Source organism: Phoca vitulina, unplaced genomic scaffold (genome assembly GCF_004348235.1).
Source record: "Phoca vitulina isolate PV1807 unplaced genomic scaffold, GSC_HSeal_1.0 scaffold69, whole genome shotgun sequence".
Lineage (NCBI taxonomy): Eukaryota > Metazoa > Chordata > Mammalia > Carnivora > Phocidae > Phoca > Phoca vitulina.
Window position 1 is genome coordinate 3,995,573 of NW_022589772.1, and position 22,324 is coordinate 4,017,896.

At 45.8% G+C, this 22,324-nt stretch overlaps 1 protein-coding gene across 15 annotated transcripts in view; it reads right to left on the minus strand.

Moving 5' to 3' along the window:
* Positions 1 to 22,324, minus strand: part of PAK3 (p21 (RAC1) activated kinase 3) — a 249,900-nt gene that overhangs the window by 110,487 nt on the left and 117,089 nt on the right. For 10 of the 15 annotated variants that reach the window (XM_032392810.1, XM_032392808.1, XM_032392806.1 and 7 more), the window contains exons 1-3: positions 4,389 to 4,623; positions 3,421 to 3,486; positions 3,189 to 3,298 (exon numbers count right to left, since the gene is read on the minus strand). The exons of 2 other annotated variants lie outside the window; for them this stretch is intronic. The gene's annotated coding sequence lies outside the window, so the exon portion shown is untranslated. Of the gene's footprint in view, positions 1 to 2,247; positions 2,360 to 3,188; positions 3,299 to 3,420; positions 3,487 to 4,388; positions 4,624 to 22,324 lie in introns of those variants that run through there. 3 more of the 15 variants (XM_032392799.1, XM_032392798.1, XM_032392801.1) reach the window with 3 other exon arrangements.

Genomic DNA, 22,324 nt, shown 5'->3' on the forward strand with positions numbered 1-22,324 from the left:
ACCCTATCTATGCTATTTTGTGGGTGTCACGTCTGTATCCCGTCGTGCGGGGGTGTGCAGTCATGTTTATAGTATGTGTATGGATACAGTGTCTACACTGTATTGTGTATGTGCTATGCGTCGCACTGCGTGGCCTGTGCCTTGTCTGTACGTGGCACGGATCTAATCCCTATTCTGTATCATGTGGCTCTGCCATATTATGTGTAGCTTGTCGTGTGTTTATACTGCCCTGTGTCTGCACCTGGGGCTTAGCCTCCTCCTGGAGGCTGGGGGTAGGGATCAGTGTACCCATTTTGTGCCTACCAGCACCCCAGCTTTGCTGCATTCCGGCTAAGCACTAGGGAGATGGTGTCCTTGCTCAACCCCCAGTCCCATCCATATAGAACGGCCTGCAGGGAGCTGCAGCTGCCTCAGTTTCTCCTTCAGGCCATCTGGAAGGACTGTTAACTCGAGAAGGGAGTTAACAGCTGCACAAGGGATTAGCACTGGCAAAGGGAGCTGGGCCATGGGAGCAGGAGGAGCTCTGCCAAAGGTGTCCCTGCTGCGGTCACTAGAGGGCGCGATTGTGCCGGCTTAGGGGTAGTGTGTCTTGAGGGTGCGAAATTCCAAAAAGTCCACCTGGCTCAGAGAGAGATGAGGGAGAAAGAAGGAAAAGGATACACACGCTAAGCGGGCCTTCCTTCACCTTCATCCCAGGCCCTTCGGTTTTGAGGCTGGGTTAGGGAGTTAGTGCCACGAGTGCCCATCTGCCCCCCACCCCACTGTATAAGATCTGTATCAAATCCCCACAGAGCTTCTCAGGGGCTTGGTTTTAGGGTCCCTAGCAGATTCTCCACTTGGGCTTCTATTCTCCCTCTCGTTTCCCATTCACATGAAATAAAAATTAAACCACGCTGCTCAAACAGATGAAATGTGTGTAGGGATTGGGGGTTTGTTTTATACTGTTTCCCCCCAAATCAGAGGGCATACCAAAAAGTGTGATTTAAAAGGGTAAATTTTTTGGGGGGGGGGATGTTGTCCTATGGTGGACCTGCCTTCATGACCAAGAACAAATGGACCCACTTCCTAAAATCTCCTGACCATCTCAGAAACCACCTCGTCCAACCCCATCATTCAAAGACAGGGAAACTAAGGCTCCGCGGAGAGGGGCAGAAGCAGACGGCAACACCAGACTCCTGACTCCCAAGGTTTGTTCCACCCCAGCTCCATGTCTTCTAGTCTCGAAAAAACCTTCCTTCTCCAAATCCAGCACCTTCCCAGCTCAGGGCAAAACCCTGTCCTCCCTCTCCACTGTGTGGGCTCCAGGATGGTCCTGTTCTGTCTCAAGGATCAGCCGCCCAGGCTCTGCTGTGATTGCACCTTGGGAACGATCTCCATTCCCCACCAGTAAACTGTTCCTCTCTTTCCAGTCTTCAAGGTCCCCCTCCCCCATTTTGCTTCCCGCCCGCAGCCCCAGCCGGATAGCTACGCCATTTTGCCCCTCATCACGTCTCCCGGGTGCAGCACAGATTGCCCCAACCTGCAGATAATTGACCGAATGTGCAAATCAGACATGGATCCATTGTACTGATTAACATTTCCAATTAAACTCTGGGGTAGGCTGCGTGTATTAGTGACTGGAGTAATCACTGCGCCGTATGTAAATGTAAATGCCTTCCAAAGTCCTGGGGTGCGGGAGGAAGCGACACATTTGGGGAGGGAATGGAAACAGACTGCCAGGCCCCGGGGGTTCCTTTGGTTCTCTGGTACCCCTAAATCAGATTTTAAACATAAGGCTGTTACTTGATCCCAAGGCTCCCACTTCACACCGGAAATGGACGACTCCGGCCCTGCCACCGCTGCGTGCCCTTTCCTGCCCCCTGCTGGATAAGCAGCAGAGCGCCGAGTTGGCAGGGGAGTCCACCCGGGGCCCTGCAGAGGGAACCGCCTAGCCTCTGGCAGGTGGAACCGCCTAGCCTCTGGCAGGTGGAGAGCCTGGGGGACAACAGGGCAGCCCAGAAGCCTCAACAGCTGCACTTACGTTCTAGGGCAGGGGTTTTCACCATCCCTCACCTGCACAGGGTCCCATGGGCCCCCGGGAAGGAGGGCATTTTTGGAGCACAGCCAAATACCCCCATGCCTGCAGCAGGGACCCCAGACCTGGCCCTGGCCCTCCCCGTGTAAAAATAGTCAACCTACCTGTCTTGGGCGGATTCGAAGCTCCCCTAATCGCATTGGGACCCTGCCCCCCTTCTTCCTTCTCCTTACCCAGGAGGAAAGAGCCACTGTGGAGTCGGCTATTCACAGAGTTTCTTCTTCCTATGACCAAAGCTACTAGCTCCTGAAGACAGGTTACACGGATGGAAATGCTATCGAGGCCCTAAATATCAAGAAATTGTCCCCCTAAGTCTGGGCTGAACCACATGTGCCTCAACCACCACCATTTCCCCATCTCACCAGGTAAAACGGGGCCTTTGAGCTCCTGGTTAAGACCATGGCTTTCTTCTTCTTCTCTCTATGGCTTTGTTCCTACCTGCTCCATCTGAGCTTACCTGCGTCTAGATTTCTAGCCCTGATTTCTTTTTGCCTTGGCCACCCTCTTTGACCTCACAGTAGCTTCGTCTCTGACCTCACAATAGCAGAGTCTCTGATGGGGACAGCACCTCCCATTCCCCCCGGCCCCAGTTATTCCTCATTTTTCTCACTTGTCACGTCTGCTGCCCTCTCCCCAAAGACCTCAGCACGTTCGTTTGCTTTGTAAGCCAATTCTGCCTCTAAGCAATCTGCAACCTGTGGTAATGGTCAGCTAGTCGGAACGCCTTTGGGGTGTTGTGGCCCCTTGCCTGCATCCACATCACAAGTGAACCTCCCGTTTTCTGTTCAGTCTCTCCTACAAGGCCCACGTGCCTGCCTGGAGGCTTGGAGGGTCCACTCCTTGACATCTCAAGGTCCCTCTGGCCTCAAGATTCTCAGCTGTTGGCTTTTACCCAGCATTCACGCCAGTCTCTTCCCATTTTGCCTCTTTCATGGAGTAGGGAGGTATGGCATTTGTACCCAGAAGCGGAGGCTTATGTGGCTCTCCCTCTTAGTCATCCATTACCAGATTAAGCCCCTTTACCCAAAGGTGCCCTGGTTAGGGGCCTCAAGTACCAAATCACAGACCTGCCCAATTATAATTTTGCAAATGGCCCAGTGAAAACCGCACTGACCTTTATACCTCGGTCATCCCAGAACAGGGCCACAGTGTTGTCACCAACAGGAATGGACCTCCTTCTGTTCCAACACCTCAGACAGCCATACAGTTGGCCTGGATTTGAGTCTGCAAAACCATGGGGGGAGCAAGACTAACATGGCTAAAGGCTTCCCCGCTGAAAGCCATTAAAAAAAAATAATAACACTGCAACCAACCCCCTTCATGCTTCCCAAAGCCAAGCCACTCACCCTTCTGTCCTTTGCTTCTACAGACCACAGCCTAGAACCCTCAAGTCCAGAGTCTGCCACTGGATTCTGGAAGGTGGGACCAAAAAATCAAGTGGGGCCTCTGGCTCCCTCCCTGCGGGCACCGCCCTCCCACCCCGTCCCTGAACCACCACCTAGGGAAGGAAAGCCTGTGAGAGCAAGAATCTAAAATGTTCAATCCGCCCCAAAGTGTGTCAGTCCTCTCTCCAGAGCCAGTTCACAAACTGAGGGCAAGGCCCCCTGCGTGCTGAGGACAGGGTAGGGGGGCCATGGACTTAATGACCCCTAATGACCCTTGCCCCCCTCCAGACAAAGACAAAGGCCAACTGAGGGACCCCAGGCTTTTTAGGGATAGTACTGCATCATTCCAGTCGCCACGTGACAAGAAATGAGTCGTCCTGTCATTACCCTCCCCCGACCAAAAAAGGGGAGGAGGGTAAAGAAAAATAAAAGAAAGGGTGCCCCGTAGAAGAAAATCGTCACTTTTTATGTTTGCTCAGGTTGGGCTTTTCCCCCTCCCCCGGACTTGTCCCGGCCGCGGCCACACCTCCTCCCCTTGGTGGGTTTTTTTTGGGGGGGGGGGGGCTGCCGTCGCTTCTGTGGCTGGGGGAGGGGGCGGGAAGATGGTGTAAGACTAACGGGCTGACGTTGCTTTGGGGGCGGCTTTGGCCTCCAGCGGCCCAGGCCCGAGTCGGCGAGTCTAGGGCTTGCCCCGGCGCCGGGGTCCAGGCCCTCCGAGAGTGGCCCTGACACACCCACTCGTCCGCGTCCGCCCAGCGCGATGGGGCGAACTGCGCGCCGGGTCTGGCGGCTCCGGGGGCGCCACGGAGGGGACCCGAGGCTGGGGCGCCGCGAGAGCAGGAGGGGACCCCCCGGGAAGGCAGAAAATCCGCCCAGCAGCGCCACACCCTCCCCCGAGCGAGCCGGGCGCCGTGAGTCGCGGGATTTACCTGCCACTGGTCCAGCCACCCTGTCCAGACCTTTCCTCTCTACCTCCGAGCGCTCGGGCTGGCGGGGCTGGGGGGCGGGGGCCGCAGCCGCAGCCGCAGCCCCGGGCCCGGCCCGCTCCCCCCGGCTCTCCTCCCGGCCCCGCACACCTGCTCCGGGCCCGGGAAAGCTGCAGCCCCCCGCGCGAGCCCCCAGACGGTGCGCAGCCGACAGCTGCCCGCCCGCGGCAGAGCCCGGCTCGGCAACCGCTCCCTAGCTCTTGTCTGCTATGACGTCACCCGGGCTCTGCGCCGCACGCGGGCCAATCAGAGGGTGAGCAGAAAACTAAAATCGCCCTGAGTGGGCTGCTGGGGACCAATCTTTTGTTTCCAGGCAGGAAGCGCCTGGGAGGGGGGAAAAAAAAACTGAAGGGGAGGGAACAGAGAGAGGGAAAGGAAAAGGAGATGGAAACTTCTACACTGTCGGGGTTGTCTAGACAGAGGTGGGGCCGTCAAGAGAGAGGCGCACCTGACAGTAGGAAGGGGCGGGGGCATTTCATGGATCTTCCTTAACCGCCCCCCAGTACCCCGGGAAGACTGGAATTTCGGATAAATTTCCAGGGGAGGGAATCCGTCCAGCTACATGGGCACTCTTTACTGGGGAAAATGGTTTGGATTTGGGACACCACCTGTCAGGCCAACAGGTTACGCTGATGGAGTCTCTGGATTACACAGTAGACTCTGGCAGATATGACAGTGGCATTCAGAGATGACAATCTAGATAGGGAAACTCTCTTTCTGCCCGTGAAACACACACTTCAAAACACGGAGCGTTATACTAAATAAATAAAAAAACAAACTACTTCAAGTAGTTTAGATACATAGATATATAGATATATTTAATTTCATTAAAATGTGGCTCTCCCTAGAACCTTCCCTGGCCTCTCGTCTCTAAGAAAAAGTTCAAATTTTTGCCCGTGTGCAAAGCTTAAAATGTAACTCCGAAAGCTACTCCAAAATCCATACCCCCCAGGATTTGGCTAGATTATATAAATTATGGTAAATCCCAGCAAGGAGACAGTAAGCTGTCATCAAAAATGACAAAGAATGCAAAATACTAAGGACCTTTGAATTATAGTGATGTAAAATACACCCACAGAAATGATCAGAAGAGAACATAAAATTACCACAGTCAGGTAAAAGTTTATGGATGATTTTCCCTCTCCACTTTCAAACTTATTTTTATGAAGACAAATATATCCTGCCATACTTCAATGATAAAAATGGGTTATGACCCCCCACAGTACACTTTTCTCCAATTTTCTCGACACCCCATAACGTCCGGCCATCATCTCTCCATAATGCTAGCAAAACAAGTTTCAAGACAGAGAGTGAACTAATATATATTTGCCAAGTTCCTTTTAGGAAAAGTCACACAACAGGCCTCTAGATTCACAGAGACAACATCCGGGGAAGGTGAGAGAATGGGATACCTCTTTGGACTAATTCATTTAAAATTACGATCATGCTGGAAGTTGAAAAAAGAATAACGAAGACCCTTCTAATCTACGATAAGGCAGGAAAGAGGGAGGCAAAGACTAGGTAAACTACATACTTCAAATTTTTTAAAGGATCACTTTGCATTTTACTTTTTATTTTCCTTAATTAAAAATATATTTATGCCTACATGACTATTACATGAACACTGTAGGAAGTCGCAGAGGTGGAATTTGTATCTAGATCTGAGTCCAAGGCCCATGCTTTTTCTAATATGATACATGGTATTATTGGTTTTGTTAAAATATGTATTTGCTTGGAAAAAAAAGAGTATACTAGATTGGTGTTTTTTTAAAAAATCAGGCATTTTTAAATAGCTTTTTGTGTGTGTGCTTGGTGGTTGTCTTCCTAATGTAAAAACACCCCTCACCCTCCTCCTCAAATCCCTGATTAATAGGTTGAAATCACGAGGGTTCTGCTTTCAATGATTTTACAAATATCTTTTTAATTAACTTTGGGGTTAAAGGAAGTAGCCCATCACATTGATTTTTTGTTTTTACATCATGGTAAAAGTAATCTAAAAATCACTGATCTAAATGAATGAACATTTACTTAATGTTATATCTCTGATTTGTAAAATGCACTTATTTGGGTTATTTTAAAGAATAAGAACGTTCTTATTTTTTAAGAAATAGATAAAACTGGATTTTTTTCTGGCTAATGATTTAACTTGTTCTTCTGGGCTATTGATTTAAATTGTAATTAAAAGGTATTTGATTTCACTCTAATCCTCCCATATACCTCAGCTATAACTCAGAGCTATTTATGCAGTCACCTCACATGGTTATTTAAGCATTTCATGTGTGTATTTCTTCTCTCACTGGTGATTATAGAAAGTAGCACGGTGCCAAAATCCTATTAGGTGCCTGAAAAATTAAAGCATAGCGTTGTCATAGAAAGAGGACTGGACTTAGGAGCCAGGCCCAGCACAGAAGACTTCAGTGTTCCCATGAAAGGGCAATAACCTATATTCTTCCTTTTTTTAAAGAATTATTTATTTATTTGGGGGGGGATGTGCGTGCCCTCGTGAGTGGGGGAAGGGACAGAGGGAGAGAATCTTCAAGCGGACTCCCCGCTGAGCACAGAGCTGGACTGGGGGGCTTGATCTCAGGACCCATGAGATCATGAACCATGAGATCAAGACCTGAACCAAAACCCAGAGTCAGACGCTTAACCACCTGAGCCCCCCAGGCGCCCCAATTCTTCTTGATACCATAAAGCAGTCTTTACTACCAAAGTGGTTTGTTCTCCAAGAATATAGGACGACAGCATGGGAACTTTCAGGGAAGCTGAGAATGTCTTAAAGATTTCATCTGTGTAATTTTTTCCACTCAACTCCCACTTCCCCTGTTTCCTTCTCCAAGCTCATTGATTTAAGGATATAATAACCACACTACTGCAATAACCAGTTGGCATGTGTATCCTGCTTCTCGGGTTACAAACCACTTTCATACCTCCCCGTTTGATCCTCACAACAATCACAACAGTGTATTGTGGCAAGTAAAAACTGCATTCGATAGATGAGCAAATGGACACCCAGGGATTTAAAGTAGCCTGTCCAATGCCTCAGAGAGATCCTAGAAGCCAGCTCTCCTACTCTCAGTTGTGTTGTTCTTTCTTGTTTTGTGTTTGTTGTATTGCTCCTTTGGCTCTCACCAACCCTACCAGCCCCTAGAGTCACCCGAGAATCGACAGGCTCTGGGATGTGGCTTAGAGCAACAGAAGTAAACTACAACTATCTTCAAAGCCTTCCAGTCAAATCCCAGAGAAAAAAAGCATTGCTCACTCTCATGTACCACGGATGGGAGTGTAAGATGGCAGAGTGTTTTTTGAGGGCAAGCTGGCAATACCTAGGAAATTTGAAGTGCTTGTGCCATTTGACCAAGCAATTTCAACTCAAGGAATTTGATTATGGATCACTCATAAAAACACGCCGACATATGTTCGAGTGTGTTTGCTGTTGAATCTTATATAAGAAAGAAACACTCATCATATAAAGGCCAACCTAAATGTCCCTCAATAAGGGAACTGGTAAAAAAGATACGGTAGACGCAGGTTTTAGAATATTAGACACCAGGGGTGCCTGGGTGGCTCAGTCAGCTAAGCATCCGCCTTTGGCTCAGGTCATGATCTCAGGGTCCTGGGATCGGGCCCCGCATCGGGCTCCATGCTCAGCAGGGAGTCTGTTTCTCCCTCTCCCTCTGTGCTCTCTCCCTCTCTCTCAAATAAATAAATAAAATCTTTAAAAAAGAATATTAGACACCAGCTAAAAAGAATCAAGTAGATTCTTATGTACTGAAATAGAAAAACGTCTTGACACATTCTTGAGTGAAAAAAGTTGCAGAACAGCACGTGTACTATTATTTTATTCTTGTTAAAAAATGTGCGCATGCGTGTTTGTGTTTGTGTGTGTCTTTCAGCTGGAATCATACACACCAAACTGCTAATAGGGTAACTCTGGGAATTAAAAAGGTGAGAAGGAAGACATGTGGGTATGTGTGTATGGTGGAGGTCATCAACTGTTTTCTTTATATACTTCCGCATTGTCTGTACATGTTTTTGTAATAAACATACCGAACATGTAAGAACCCTTACAAAGTGAAAACATAGCTTTCTTTGGTTGGAGACAGAAATAAAACAAAACAAACAAATAGAACGAACAAACTGCTCTCCTGAAAGGGGTCGGAATGCGAGGCCAGGCTGAGCCGAGCCATTCCTGGGCAGGCACGGAAGGCGGACATGTACAACCCATTGGGCGAAAGCCGCCTGGATATCGGGGCTCCCTTCCCACCCCTGCCTCAAGTCCTGCAGCCAGAAATCATTCCCCGTGGTGGACTCTGCGTCTTTGTGGCTCTCAGTCTTCACAGCTTTTGCTATAGCAGCTGCACTTAAAATAAAACAAACACAAAAACAAAAAACTCCCCCTCCTGCTCTGAATACAAAAGAACCCAGCTGGGCAGCTAGTGCAAAAGGCGGTTTGGTTTGTTAGCTGAGAGCACTGTGCCCGCTCCTCCTTCATTGGGGTCTGCTCACTGCACCTTGTGGCCATCGCTGCAGTCAGATCCGACTGTGCCCCTTCCTTCCTGCCCCCCAACTCCCACTCATTAAGGGCTCCAGCTTTCCCGTAGGAGGCAACGTGGTGGGGAGCCTGCTAGGCAAAAAGCAAGGAGCCTCGGAAGTGCCAAAAGGCTCATCCTAGCTCCCTTAAAAACCAGAGGCTGAGGGAAGAGGGAAGCCCATGGCTAGGAAATCACTGTCCTCTTGGGGCTTCAGAGTTCTGGCTGGGGAAGAGGGAGACCCAGATTCCAGTCCAGCTTCTGGTCAGGAAACCCTGAGCGAGACTCAGATTTCCCTGGGCTTTAGCTTTCTCCTCTGTGAAACTTGACCTGCTATCTCCCTCAACTCTTGTAAGGATGCAAACAGCTAATGGAACAACAGTGGATTTAACAAATTTCAGAGCTACACACCTCCTTAATAGACTTGATGAGTCTCCATTTACATACGCTCCCTGTACTGCAGGACCTTGGGAATGGGGGGGTGGGGCGGGACGCGTCTCTCCTCACCTTCCTTCACTATAATTAGCACCCGTTAGGGACCTGCCCTGTAGAACCTGCAAGCTTTCAGGAGCTCGCAGCCTCTGCCCTCCTCCCTTCCACCAGGGAGTTAGCAAAGGAAAAGCAGAAGACAATTAAATGCAGGTGGCTCTGGATGAACTAATATGAGAATTAGGAAGTTCCTCTCCTCTGACTTGGTTTTAATTAGCCCCACTTCCACCATGGTCCTACATAACAAACCACATTATTTAATTGAGCTGATGCTCTGTTTGATTTTGCTCCTAAGTGGATCACATTATACATTCTTTCTCCACACGCTCCGATCACTGCACACTGCCTGAGCCTAAGTCAAACTGCAGAGTAAAGTGAATTTAGAAAGTTGGTTTCCTTGCTCTCCCCATTTCACTAGGAAAAAAAAAAGAGAGAGAGAGAGAAGGAGAAAGTGGAGGACAAAATCTAGGGGACAAAACCAAGGGGAGAAATAGAAAATCAAATCTTAATTTTTTGGACTGGCTGGACTATGATGTCATGCTTTCCCAGCTCACCTGTGATTGGTTTCTCAGTTCAGCATCTGCTGAGCGCTAAAGGCTGATTATTTGCCAGAGATACAGACCTTTCACAGAAGCTTTGAATCATTGCTGGTTGTCGTGACAACCTGGGCAGTGTCTGTTCCTGATAACCACATAATGAGGTTGTCAGGAACAGAAGTGCCCCCGTCCCCACACCCGGCCATCCGAAGTGGTAAGCGATGCAACATTTCTTTCAGGAGGTGAAAGGAGGAAAAAAATCACCAAGAGGCATGGTGGAGATCCCCTTTGATAACGTATGTCAGCCAAGTCCTGGAGAAAATCTCCTTCTTGAAGAGTTCCTTACCTACCATCTCTAGGTCCTGTCGGAGCCACTGTATTCGCTATAATTCAGAAAACTGAAGAACAGGTGGTGGAGAGGTAAGGCATCTCTGCAGCCCCCCAGCAAAGCTGACCTGAGGAAAAGTGTGAGTGGAATGCTAAATCGATTAGGGCAGGCACATTACCTCTTTTCAAAGGATGCCATCATGGCACGGTCCAGGAGCAACGGGGGGCATGTGTCAAAGATGACAGGGCATTGCCGTACCCGGTCATCAAAACCAGACACAAAGAGAGCCTGAGGGGGATGGGTTGTGTGCTTTTCTGTGGGTTACCTTCACTGCCCCGCGGGTAGACACTTCACCCAACCTTATCTCGGGGCTCCAGATGTCATTGAGAGGGACTATCAATTACATCTTTGTGATATGGTATTCCTTCTTAGGACAATTTTATTAGTACCTACCAGGTGCAAAACACACAGCTAGATGCTATACAGATGAACCAAACTTGGACCACCTCCTTAAGGAACTTGGAATCTAGTTGGGGAGAAAAGATACATACCCAAGTGACTGGGACACAAGGCCAATATAGGAAGTACTACAAGAGAAGCCCAAAGTCCTTAGTTTCACAGAGAGGAAAATCACACGCAGACTGTCACATTCCAGCTCCATCCCATCTTTCCAGGTTGTTCTTCCACTAGTCCTCGCATATACCCCAACCATCAGCCCCGTCAAACTATTATCTCCCTGATATACCTTGACTTTCGTATTTCTCTGCCTTTCTTCCTGCTCTTCCCTTTGCCTAGCACAGCTTTCTCCCTCCTTTCCCTACCTGGTGAATTTTTTAATTCAAGTGTAATTAACATACACTGTTATATTCATTTCCCGTGTACAGTGTAATGATTCAACAAGTCTATATGTTTATCGCAGCATTATTTACAATAGCCAAGATAAGGAAGTAGCCCAAGTGTCCATCCATAGATGAATGGATAAAGAAGATATGATATATATACATATGAATGCAATGGAATATTACTGAGCCACAAAAAAGAAAGAAATCTTGCCATTCGCAACAACATGGATGGACCTAGAGGGTATAATGCTAAGTGAAATAAGTCAGCCAGGGAGAGACAAATACCATATGATCTCACTCATATGGGCAACCTACCTGGTGATATTAATGCGTATTTTCCACACTCTACTCAAATGGCGTCTTGTGGATGCGCAAACTGGTCCCAACTTAATAACACCTCAGGGATCGGTACCTGGTAGACATGGATATTGACTGATAGCACGACTGGCTGCTGTAGTCAAATCCAGCGGATTTAAATCAGCAATACATAATAGGACATTGGTGCAACCAAATTTGGATCATTCGGGGAAGAGCAGAGGTAAAGTCAGACTGCTTTTAAAAAGTCTTATTTAGATCATCAACACAAACCTGTTCTCCCACTGAACATGTTCTGTTTTGTTTTTTTTTCTTCAAAAATAGTTCCAGGCTCACAAGAAGCTGCAGAAATAGTACGGGGAATCCCTAGGTATCTTCCTCCAATTTCCCCCAATATTTTGATACACTGTATTACTTATTTTACACAGCCACAGTACATTGTCAAAACCCTGGAAATTGACATTGCTGTAAGACACTAACTGAACTATAGGCTTTATTCAGAATCTACCAGTTCTATGTACACTCTTCCATTAAAGAATTTACCAACAGAGCTGAAAAGGTGCAAAACTATGAATAGTTGATCTGAGCACCAACTTTTTTTTTTTTTCTTATGCCCATCCCTGCTGAAAAAGGCCAAAACCTGAAAGAGTCAAAACTGGCCTGGGACTGAATGAGAAAAAATCAGCTCGGACTGTGATTAATCAGGCTGAGGGAGCAGACTGACAAAGCCAGCTGCAAAGTGAGCAGAAAACATTGCTTCTCCCAAGGTCACACAGCAGTTGCAAAATGTTAGGATGACCCCCCCCACCCCGGCTCTGTTGAGTGCCAATTGCTCTCTTTCCAGGGATGCCCTAGACCTGCTTTGCTTTTTCATGTATCCCTGGGGATACCCGATTGCCAGCCACCCACTGCCTCATGATAGTCCCCGATTCCTAGTCAATACCCTCTTCTCCCGATCCCACCTCAGGAACTGCCATCAATCCCGAACTCATCCCTGCTTCTTTAGACGATCCTCAGAATCCTTCAGTGGGAACTCACATGTTACAAAAGATGTTCCCTCCTCCCTCTTTTTCAAGAGCAGCATCCTATGGTTCCTCTGGAATGCACTTCCTCAATGCATCAGGTCAATAAATTTGACTCCAGGGGCGCCTGGGTGGCTCAGTCGTTAAGCGTCTGCTTTCAGCTCAGGTCATGATCCTGGGGTCCTGGGATCGAGCCCCGCATCGGGCTCCCTGCTCGGCAGGAAGCCGGCTTCTCCCTCTCCCACTCGCCCTGCTTGTGTTCCCTCTCTCGCTGTGTCTCTCTCTGTCAAATAAATAAATAAAATCTTTAAAAAATAAATAAATAAATAAATTTGACTCTGTCCAACTACAGTTTTCTCTCTGGTGATCTTTGGCTGGTTAAGCTTTGGCATAATTGACAACCAACCTATAGATATCTGGAAGGCCCCTTGAATTATCCGGGGTTAGCCATGTTTCCTTAAATCTACGGAGAATCACACAGTGTGTCTACAACTGATTTACATAGTAGATGCCGAATAAATTCTCACTGACTTGATGTAGGATTAACATATCGGATTTGTTGGAATGGTGCCAGATACAGGGACAAAAGCCCCAACAGACAGCACTGCATGGAAGTTCAACATGCAGACTCTGAAATTAAACTGCTGGTATTCAAATCCCAGAGTTGCTATTTAAACAGCTTTTGGAACTTGGGCAACTTGTTTAACCTCTCTGAACCTCAGTTTTCTCATCTGTGAAATGAGGATCTAATAGCACCTCCTTCTTAGGGTAATTGGGAAGATTAAGTTAAATGCATGTGAAGCAGGAAAGCCTTAAGGCAGTGGTGTTCCCAATTTGCTATACTTGCAAATCACCTTGTGATCTTTATAAAATGCAGGTGACACACCCCTGCCCCCAGACATCCCAATTTCATTGTATGGCATGAATCTGGGCATCATAGTTAAAAAATGTCCTTGGGTTGGGGCGCCTGGGTGGCTCAGTCGGTTAAGCATCCAGCTCTTGGTTTCAGCTCAGGTCATGATCTCAGGGTTCTGAAATTGAGTCCCGCATTGGGCTCCACACTCAGTGGAGAATCTGCTGGAGATTCTTTCTCCCTCTCCCTCTGCCCAGCCCCCCTCAAAATCAATCAATCAATCAATCAATCAATCTTAAAAAATATCTCCTCAGGTTCTAATCTTCTCAAGATTGTAATGTGAAGCAAAATATGGGAACCACCGGCTTAGGAATTTCATTACTTAAAGATTATCTTTTCCTCCTCAGGTTTGTGTGAAGTAGAATCGGGCAACAGGCTTCACCTGGCTTTTTCCTGCAGTCCCCACCCCATGGGCCATATGGTTTGTTCAACTTGTATAAGAACATAGCCTTTTTCTTCCACGTGCATAGCAAAATGATGAAGACATTGGGTATTTGGGTAAAGCTGCAGCTGTATTCATCTCTCTCCTTTTTTCCCCTTTCCAAACATAACTCAGTCACACTTCAAATTAAGTGGTCTCAAGTGTGAATTTGAGAACAGTTAATATGTGCATGCAGGATTAGCTGACCATCATAGACGTGTTTAATAGATGCAGATCTCAATGTGCTTTTGTTCCATATAATTAAGCACCTGTTGAGCCTCATAATCAATCCTTATTTTGTTATAATACAGGAACTTGTTACATTCAATGTTCTCTGGTGTTCACTTGATCAGGTCACTTATGGGGATGGAATATTCAAAACAGCTTGCCTGTCTTCCTCTTTTTAAAGATTTTATTTATTTACTTGAGAGAGAGAGAGCGCTCGAGGGGCGGAGGGGGAGAGGGAGAGAGAGAAGCCTCAAGCAGTCTCCCCGTTGAGCATGGAGCCTGCCGCGGGGCTCGATCCCAGGACCCCAAGATCATGACCTGAGCCCAAATCAAGAGCTGACCACCCAACTGACTGAGCCACACCACCCCTCTTCCCCTTTTGAATCATCCTAGCGAATACATCCCCTCCTCAGTAAATAATAAAAATGAATTCACGGATGAGTTTAAAAGTTAACTTCTAGTTAAATAGAAGTTTAAAATATGGTCATGTTGAGTTTTATGAGGAGTTCACCTCCCTCCCTCGCCCCCCCTTATTCATTCCACCTGTTAATAAGGAAAACTGAACAGATTCTGACATGCTAGGGTAAAATTTACTGCCAAAAAGGAAAGGGGGCAGGTTGCTAGGCAAATTAATACTATAAACATATGAAAGTGACAGCCTGCTAGGGGACTGTGCTAACGCACAATTTTAAGCGCCACTCAAACAGCTCTTTGCATTCAAATGACCAATATGCTAATCACAGTCCTTATCTGTTTGTTCAAGGCCTTAAGAGTCTCAGCGGCTCAGAGCACAGACCCCAGCCAGCAGTTTGACTGCAGGTTTTTGGCAATAACAACATAGCATTTCTTTAAACATATTTTTAAATTCAAGCTTCTTACAAATCAAGATTGGCCTTTCCCCCATTCAGGGCATTAGCGAGGCGTAACCGTGTTCACTATGGTGCCGGCCCCCCACAAACCCCTGCTCGGGAAGTCTCTGACTCCTACTTGAGCACTGTCTGTTGGGGGCAGATTTCCATGGTAATTTGCTGGTTCTCTCTTGAAAGACGTGGGGCATCTCTGTAAATGGGAGGGAGGTGTACATTCCCATGAATCTTGGGATCGTCATTGACCCTTTTTAATTTTCGCCACCCACGTCAGGCCAGAAAGAACGCTCATCCCAGCTTTTCTGTAATTTAAAGCAAACGCCCCCCTAATTCTGTTCTTAACAGAGAGAGGTAGAAAGAGCATCATTCTCTCTATACTCCAGTTGAAATTTTCAGACATTTATCAAAGCTAACTATTGGGGGCGTGAGGAGCTGAGGATTGATCACTCTCCCCCCACCAAGGTTGGAATTTGGATTTCTCTGGTGGAGGGGGTCGATGGTGAAAGTTTCCTATTCTGATTGTACCCCACAGCCTTCAAATTCCTTAAATTTTTAGTAAGATCTAAATGATCCAGAATCTCAAAAACAGCATCCTGTATAAAATACATTTATATTTTTTTATTATATTCCACTTTTAAGCACCCCCATACACACATGCGCACACACGCTGACATCTGTCTTCTCTCTACAGTTTAAGACAATAATCCATGACACAATTATGCATTCAAAGACATGTAAGCAAGACTTTTCATGAACTCCAAGAAGCTTAAGACAAAAAACCAGGGCTTTTCTTTAAAAAGGAATGTAAAATGCCTTATAGTACTGTTGATGCTCAACTTTGGTTAATTGCAATTGGACCACGTTAGGAGTCAAGACCAGTCCCTGCCTTGGAGCATCTTTCTTGGCTGCCTTGCATTTTATGCATGTTGCTTTAGAAGGCTGGGGGTGACAGGGAGTTGGGGAGCAATGTCATGGCTACTTTAACCTAGTTTGGGGATAACCTGGATTAAAACAGACTGACTAAATTGAAAAACCATTTTCTGGTCTGGGGATTTTGTTTGGCTACGATGCACTGCTTTGTTTTTCATTTTTAAACAATCATACTCTCTTGTTTTAAAAACGGCGTTTAAAAGTAATTCAGCACTTGAAGATAAGTTGGATGCTTTCTGCAACTTTTGGAAAACCTGCTTGTACTACGACCACTAGTACTACTACTACTACTAATCAAATACGTTTTCCTCTAGAAAGATTCTCTCTGGCCCTTTCTGGATGAACTGTGAGCCCAAAGCTATTTCTACACTGGCCCCAAGAAACAAACCAGGCCACTTACCCCATGGGTCATATGCAAATCCCCTAGAGAAAGGAGTAGCAGTTTTTCAAATAATTTACTATGCCAAAATACACAAAAAAGAAAGGCGCAAAAGCCAAAATAAAACCTCCCACATCCCCCTGAGTTAGCGAAGAGACCATTTCAACGTTTCTGAATCAGAAAGACAAATAAATCTTAGAAAGACTTAGAAGCTCAATAACTCAGCTGCCAGGGGCACCTGGGTGGCTCAGTCAGTTAAGCGGCCGACTTTTGGTTTTGGCTCAGGTCATGATGTCAGGGTCCTGGGATGGAGCACTCAGTGGGGAGTTTGCTTGGGGATTCTCTCTTTCTCTCTCCCTCTGCCCCTCCCCTCCTCAAATAAATAAATAAATTAAAAAAATAATAAATGAGCTGCTGCACAACATAGTTTGAAACTACCCTGGGTGTGAACCATCCTCAAGTTTGACACCAGGACTTGTCATTTCCTCTGCTCAACTAGAAAACAATTGGGTGCCATCCATCCACATCATAGCATGGGAGGCAGGGCCCAAGGAAGCAACCTGGAGGAGAAATGCTATCTGACCCATAGCTTGAGCTGAGGGGAGAATATTTAAATCCAGAGAGGCAGAAGACACAGAAGAGAAGCAGCCATGTTTAGAAGCCACCCCGCCACTGGGGCTAAATACTTACAGCCTGTGATTAGTTTTATTTCATTTCATTTCATTTAACAGTCACTACTTCTCTTAGAAAGTACAGCAAAACATCTGAAACTAAAGATGTACTATATGTTGGCTAATTGAATTTAAATAAAAAATTTTTAAAAAAGAAAGTAAAGAAGAAGAAAATGAATTAAATCCAGTAAATCGGTAACCTCTTGCACCCATTATTTTATATGCAATGGAACGACATGGCTCTGAGCTAGTTTCCCTACCAGTCAAGGCAAACAGGTCTAGTTCCTGCCCTCTGGATGCTCACAAAGATGGATAATCCAAGAAGCAATAGAAATGCGTGTGCAAGAAATATTGGACAAACATTAGGTGGTATCCCATGACCCCTTCTGAATATTTCATGGACAATTCGAAGGGACCAGCCAGGCAGTTCTCCAGCACACTGGAAGGTTGTTGAATGCTCTATCTCAAGAAATGTGTATTAATTTTTAGCGTGGGATTAATCAGGCTGGGTATGTCCACAATCAAAAAGATAAAACATGATTTTGAAGTTGCCTTTATCCACGTAATGGGTAAAAGAATTGAATGTCCTTCAATGAAATAAATAAGCTCAATGCTAGGTGGTAAGGTCATGTTCACCACTCTGTCTCCAGTACCTAGCACTCTGTAAGGCATCAGGAAGTGAGCAGTATTTATGAACCAAGTGAAAGACATGCTGTATACAGAAAAGAGTGGTAAGACCCGAAACTATAAACACCCTAAAAGAGAATGTAGGCAGTAAGCTCTTTAACATAGGTCTTAGTGATATTTTTTTATCGGTCTCCTCCAGGCAAGGAGAACACAAGCAAAAATAAACAAATGGGACTACATCAAACTAAAAAGCTTTTGCAGAGTGAAGGAAACCATTAACAAAACAAAAAGGCATCCTACTGAATGGGAGAAGATGTTTGCAAATCTTACATCTGATAAGGGGTTAACATCTAAAATATATAAAGAATTCACACAACTCAATATTGGAAACACCAAACAATCCAATTAAAAAAAATGGGCAGAGGACCTAAATAGACATCTTTCCAAAGAAGACATCCAGATGGCCATCAGGCACACAAAAAGATGCTCAACATCACTAACCATCAGGGAAATGCAAATCAAAACCACAAATGAGATATCACCTCACACCTGTTAGAATGGCTAGTATCAAAAAGACAAGAAATAACAAGTATTGGCAAAGCGCTGGTGCACTGTTGGTGGGAATGTAAATTGGTGCAGCCTCTATGGAAAACAGCATGGAAGTTCCTCAAAAAAATTAAAAATAGAACTACCATATGATCCAGCGATTGCACTTCTAGGTATTTATCCAAAGAAAATGAAAACACCAATTCAAAAAGACATATGCGCGGGTATGTTCATTGCAGCATTATTTACAATAGTCAAGATATGGAAGCAACCTAAATGTCCACTGATAGATGAATGGATAAAGAAGATATGATATGGGCGCCTGGGTGGCTCAGTTGGTTAAGTGACTGCCTTCGGCTCAGGTCATGATCCTGGAGTCCTGGGATCGAGTCCCGCATCGGGCTCCCTGCTCTGCAGGGAGTCTGCTTCTCCCTCTGACCCTCCCCCCTCTCATGTGCTCTCTCTCATTCTCTCTCTCTCAAATAAATAAATAAAATCTTAAAAAAAAAAAAGAAGAAGATATGATACACACACACACACACACACACAGGAATATTACTCAGCTATTAAAAACGAATGAGATCTTGCCCTTTGTGACAACATGGACGGACCTAGAGGGCATCATGCCAAGTGAAATAAGTCAGACAGAGAAAGACAAATACTGTGTGATTTCACTTATATGTGGAATCTAAAAAACAAAATAAAGAAACAAAGAATATAAAACAGAAGAAGACTCCAATCCAGAGAACAAACTGATGGTTGCCAGAGGTGAGGGGTGTGGGAGGATGGACGAAATAGGTGAAGGGGATTAAGAGGTGCAATCTTCTAGTTAGAAAATAAATAAAACACAGAGATGTAATGTACAGCATGGGGAATACAGCCAATAATATTGTAACAGCTTTGTATGGTGATAGGTGATAACTGGACTTACTGTAGCGACTATTTCATAATGGATATAATACTGAATCACTAGGTCCTACACCTGAAACTGATACAATATTGTATGTCGATTCTTCTCCAACTGAAAAGCAAAAATTAAAAAAAAAATTAAAAGTAAAGTTAAAAAAAAAAGAGTTGGCGCATATCGTGGGGAAAGCACAGGGTCGAAGTGGATACTGTGTGGATACTGCCTGGCTGGGGAATCCCTCCCTCGCTCGCTCGTGCTGGGGAATCCCTCCCTCGCTCACTCGTTGTCAAGAGCATACTGTTGCACCTTCCAGAATGAAAAATTCAGAGATGAAGTCTTTTGTGCAGCCACTGATCAAAGAGGTCAAGAGTTGGCTGCGATGAAAATAAAAGGAGGAAGGACACAAACAAGACTATAATTCATCAGTTCAAATGTTTAGACTGTACTGAGGGTGGCAAAGGAAGAAGGAAAGGCACCACTTAAGAGGTCAGAGAGAACAGAAAGGGTTCATGTGAATAAGTCAGGGAAAACAGAAAGAAACCTGAGCCTCGTAACAAGCGAGAGAGGATATGCAGCGAATAATGATTAAAGCCTACAAGAGTGGAGCCTTTTTAAAAGTCCACTGGCAAATATATAAACTAATTTAGGCAAGCAGCAAGCCACAAAGGACTCATAAAAAGAGCCATCCACCAGGATGAGGTGAGGGACTACTTAGGAAATGTGAGCCCGCTAAAGCCAGCAGCCACAATATACCAAATCATACGAAGGAAAGGCTTGGTTTTTCCTCTCGGTGCTGTGTTCTGATTTATGGGAAAGCAATGTCAAAAGGCATGACAAGAAAAATGGGACAACCCCGTTCATTTGCTTCCAGCCAATTCAGTTTCATGATAATCCAGCCCAAGGGTAGAATAAAATTATCCTTTGCATTTCCTACCAAAGAACTGTTTGCTAAGCAAATTATGAGTGTTGATGTTAGATTTAACCAGTTTGGGAGAAGATAATTTGTCTTTTTTTTTCCTTAGGTAGGCTTCATGCCCAGCATGGAGTCCAACACAGGGCTTGTACTCACGACCCTGAGATCAAGACCTGAGCTGAGATCAAGAGTCGGACACTTAACCGACTGAGCCACCCAGGTGCCCCAGAGAAGATAATTTCTTTTAATTATTTCTGTGGCATTGATTTGTAATCTGTGTCCTAATTATCAACGTGTCTCATTCATTCAGTGGACAACCTTCATCTGTTTTTGTTTTTTTTTATTAACACCTATTATGCGTCAGGAAACATGCTAGGCATCAAAGAAACACAGAGAGAGCTGTATTCTCTGCCCTCAAGAAGCTCATAGTCAGGGATCAGAGGCAGAGAGGGATTAGAAGGAATTATCATCCATTTAAAAATCACTACTGAATGTCTACCGTATGTCACAAGAAATGCTGTATATTCGAGATATATGTAACTTGCATTTCCCTACATTTAGCCAGCACATGGGAGCAAATGAATTCACTTTAAGTATAATAACTCAAGTAAAACTGGTCTCCTCTTGGTACAGTGGAGAACAACAAAAAAATCTTTTCTCTTTTCCTTTCTCCCCCCAACCAATTACTATTGGCTCTCCCTTCCTCCAAACTAATAGCACAAGGACCAATGGAGTAGCTAACTCCCAAAAAGAAGCTGCCAGAAACAGCCCCTGCTCCTCCACCCTCATTCCGCCTTGAAGGTCTTCTTTATAATTAGAAACTTTCCAATAGCCACTTGGTGTCTAGCTATCTAAGAATGCTCCAGAAAACACTTCAAACTTTTGTGAAATAGTATGTCTCAAGTTTTCTCGAGGCCATACCTGACCTTGACTACAAGTAAAATCACCTGCACTTTACAAGCTCACATGTCACTGACTTGTGTCGCCACCTGCTCAACAGAGGGCCTCAGTCCCCCGTAACATCTCCTCGGTTATTTCTGAGAATCCTCAAGAACAGTACTTTCATTTGTTCTACTCCCTCTCTCCTCATGCATGTCAACTGCCAAAACATTAACTGAACAAATGTTTCCTAGATATAGACTATGTGCCAGACACTTGCCCAATTGCAGGAGATCCAGTGGGGACCATGACAGACAAGGGTCCCTTTCCTGGGGGAGCTTCTGTTTCCAATGAAAGACCATCCATGGCAGCCCCTCTGCAAATCCCCAAAGGGCCTGAATGGTGCTGCTCTCCCTGCAGGAAGCTTTGGCTGAAGCCACACATGGGTCTACCCAGAAGACTGGAAATGTCCCCTTTCTGTTCTCTGCCACACCTTGTCACCTTGTACACTGAAGCCACATTGCTTCTACCCTGTGGCTCAGGGAGGCAGGCCCCCGTGGAATAAGAGCAGCTTCAGCCTCTTCCTGCAGCAACACCCCCACCCCCACCTAGAGCCCCCACCACGCTGGCTCAGACTTCCCAACTCCGTTCCTGTGCCTGGAGAACAAATACCTTCATGTCATACCAGATTGTTTCCCTCACCCTCAGAGCCCTGGGTTTCTGATGCAGCCCTCCTCATAGCATCTTTTCGTTTCCATGGATCATCTCCAGCAAATAGACATCTAGGTATCTTCACATACCCGGATATGTCTGAATCTCAATTTGGGGTCCACGGGACCCCTGCAACACAGACAGTATGTCATGTAACCCTTACAGTAATCTCATGGGGTCAGGCACAATTCTTCAGTCCATTATCAATAAGTTGCAGAGTCCAGAAAGCTCTGAAAACCAGTGTTTTTATAAGTTGTCTACCGAAACTTAATTTTTTAAAGATTTATTTATTTATTTGAGAGAGAGACTGAGAGAGAGAGAGACAGAAAATGTGAGTGAGGGAAGGGCAGAGGGAGAGGGAGACAAGCAGCCTCACCGCTGAGTGGGGAGCCCCACACGGGGCTCAATCCCAGGACCCCGAGATCAGGACCTGAGCCGAGATCAGGACCTGAGCCAAGATCAAGAATTGGATGATCAACCAGTCGAATGAGCCACCCAGGCGCCCCTGTCTACTGAAACTTACATGCTGACAAACCCTGTGAGGCTCTCTCAATGTAAATATCCATAGGTCTCATGGCAGAAATATTGATGTGATTGATTAATGGGTTCTGTTTCAAATTCCACTGAAGGTATCATTATGCACTGTGCAATATTTTTTAAACGAAAAAAATACTGAATTATGAAACTTATCTGGCCCCAAATCTTTTGGATAAGAGGTTGGGAAACTATTTCTATACCAGTTTATAGATCAGGAAACTGACATTGAAAGACCTGGCCAAGGTCACAGAACTGGCAAGTGGTGAAGCCTGGAGTAGAATCAAGGT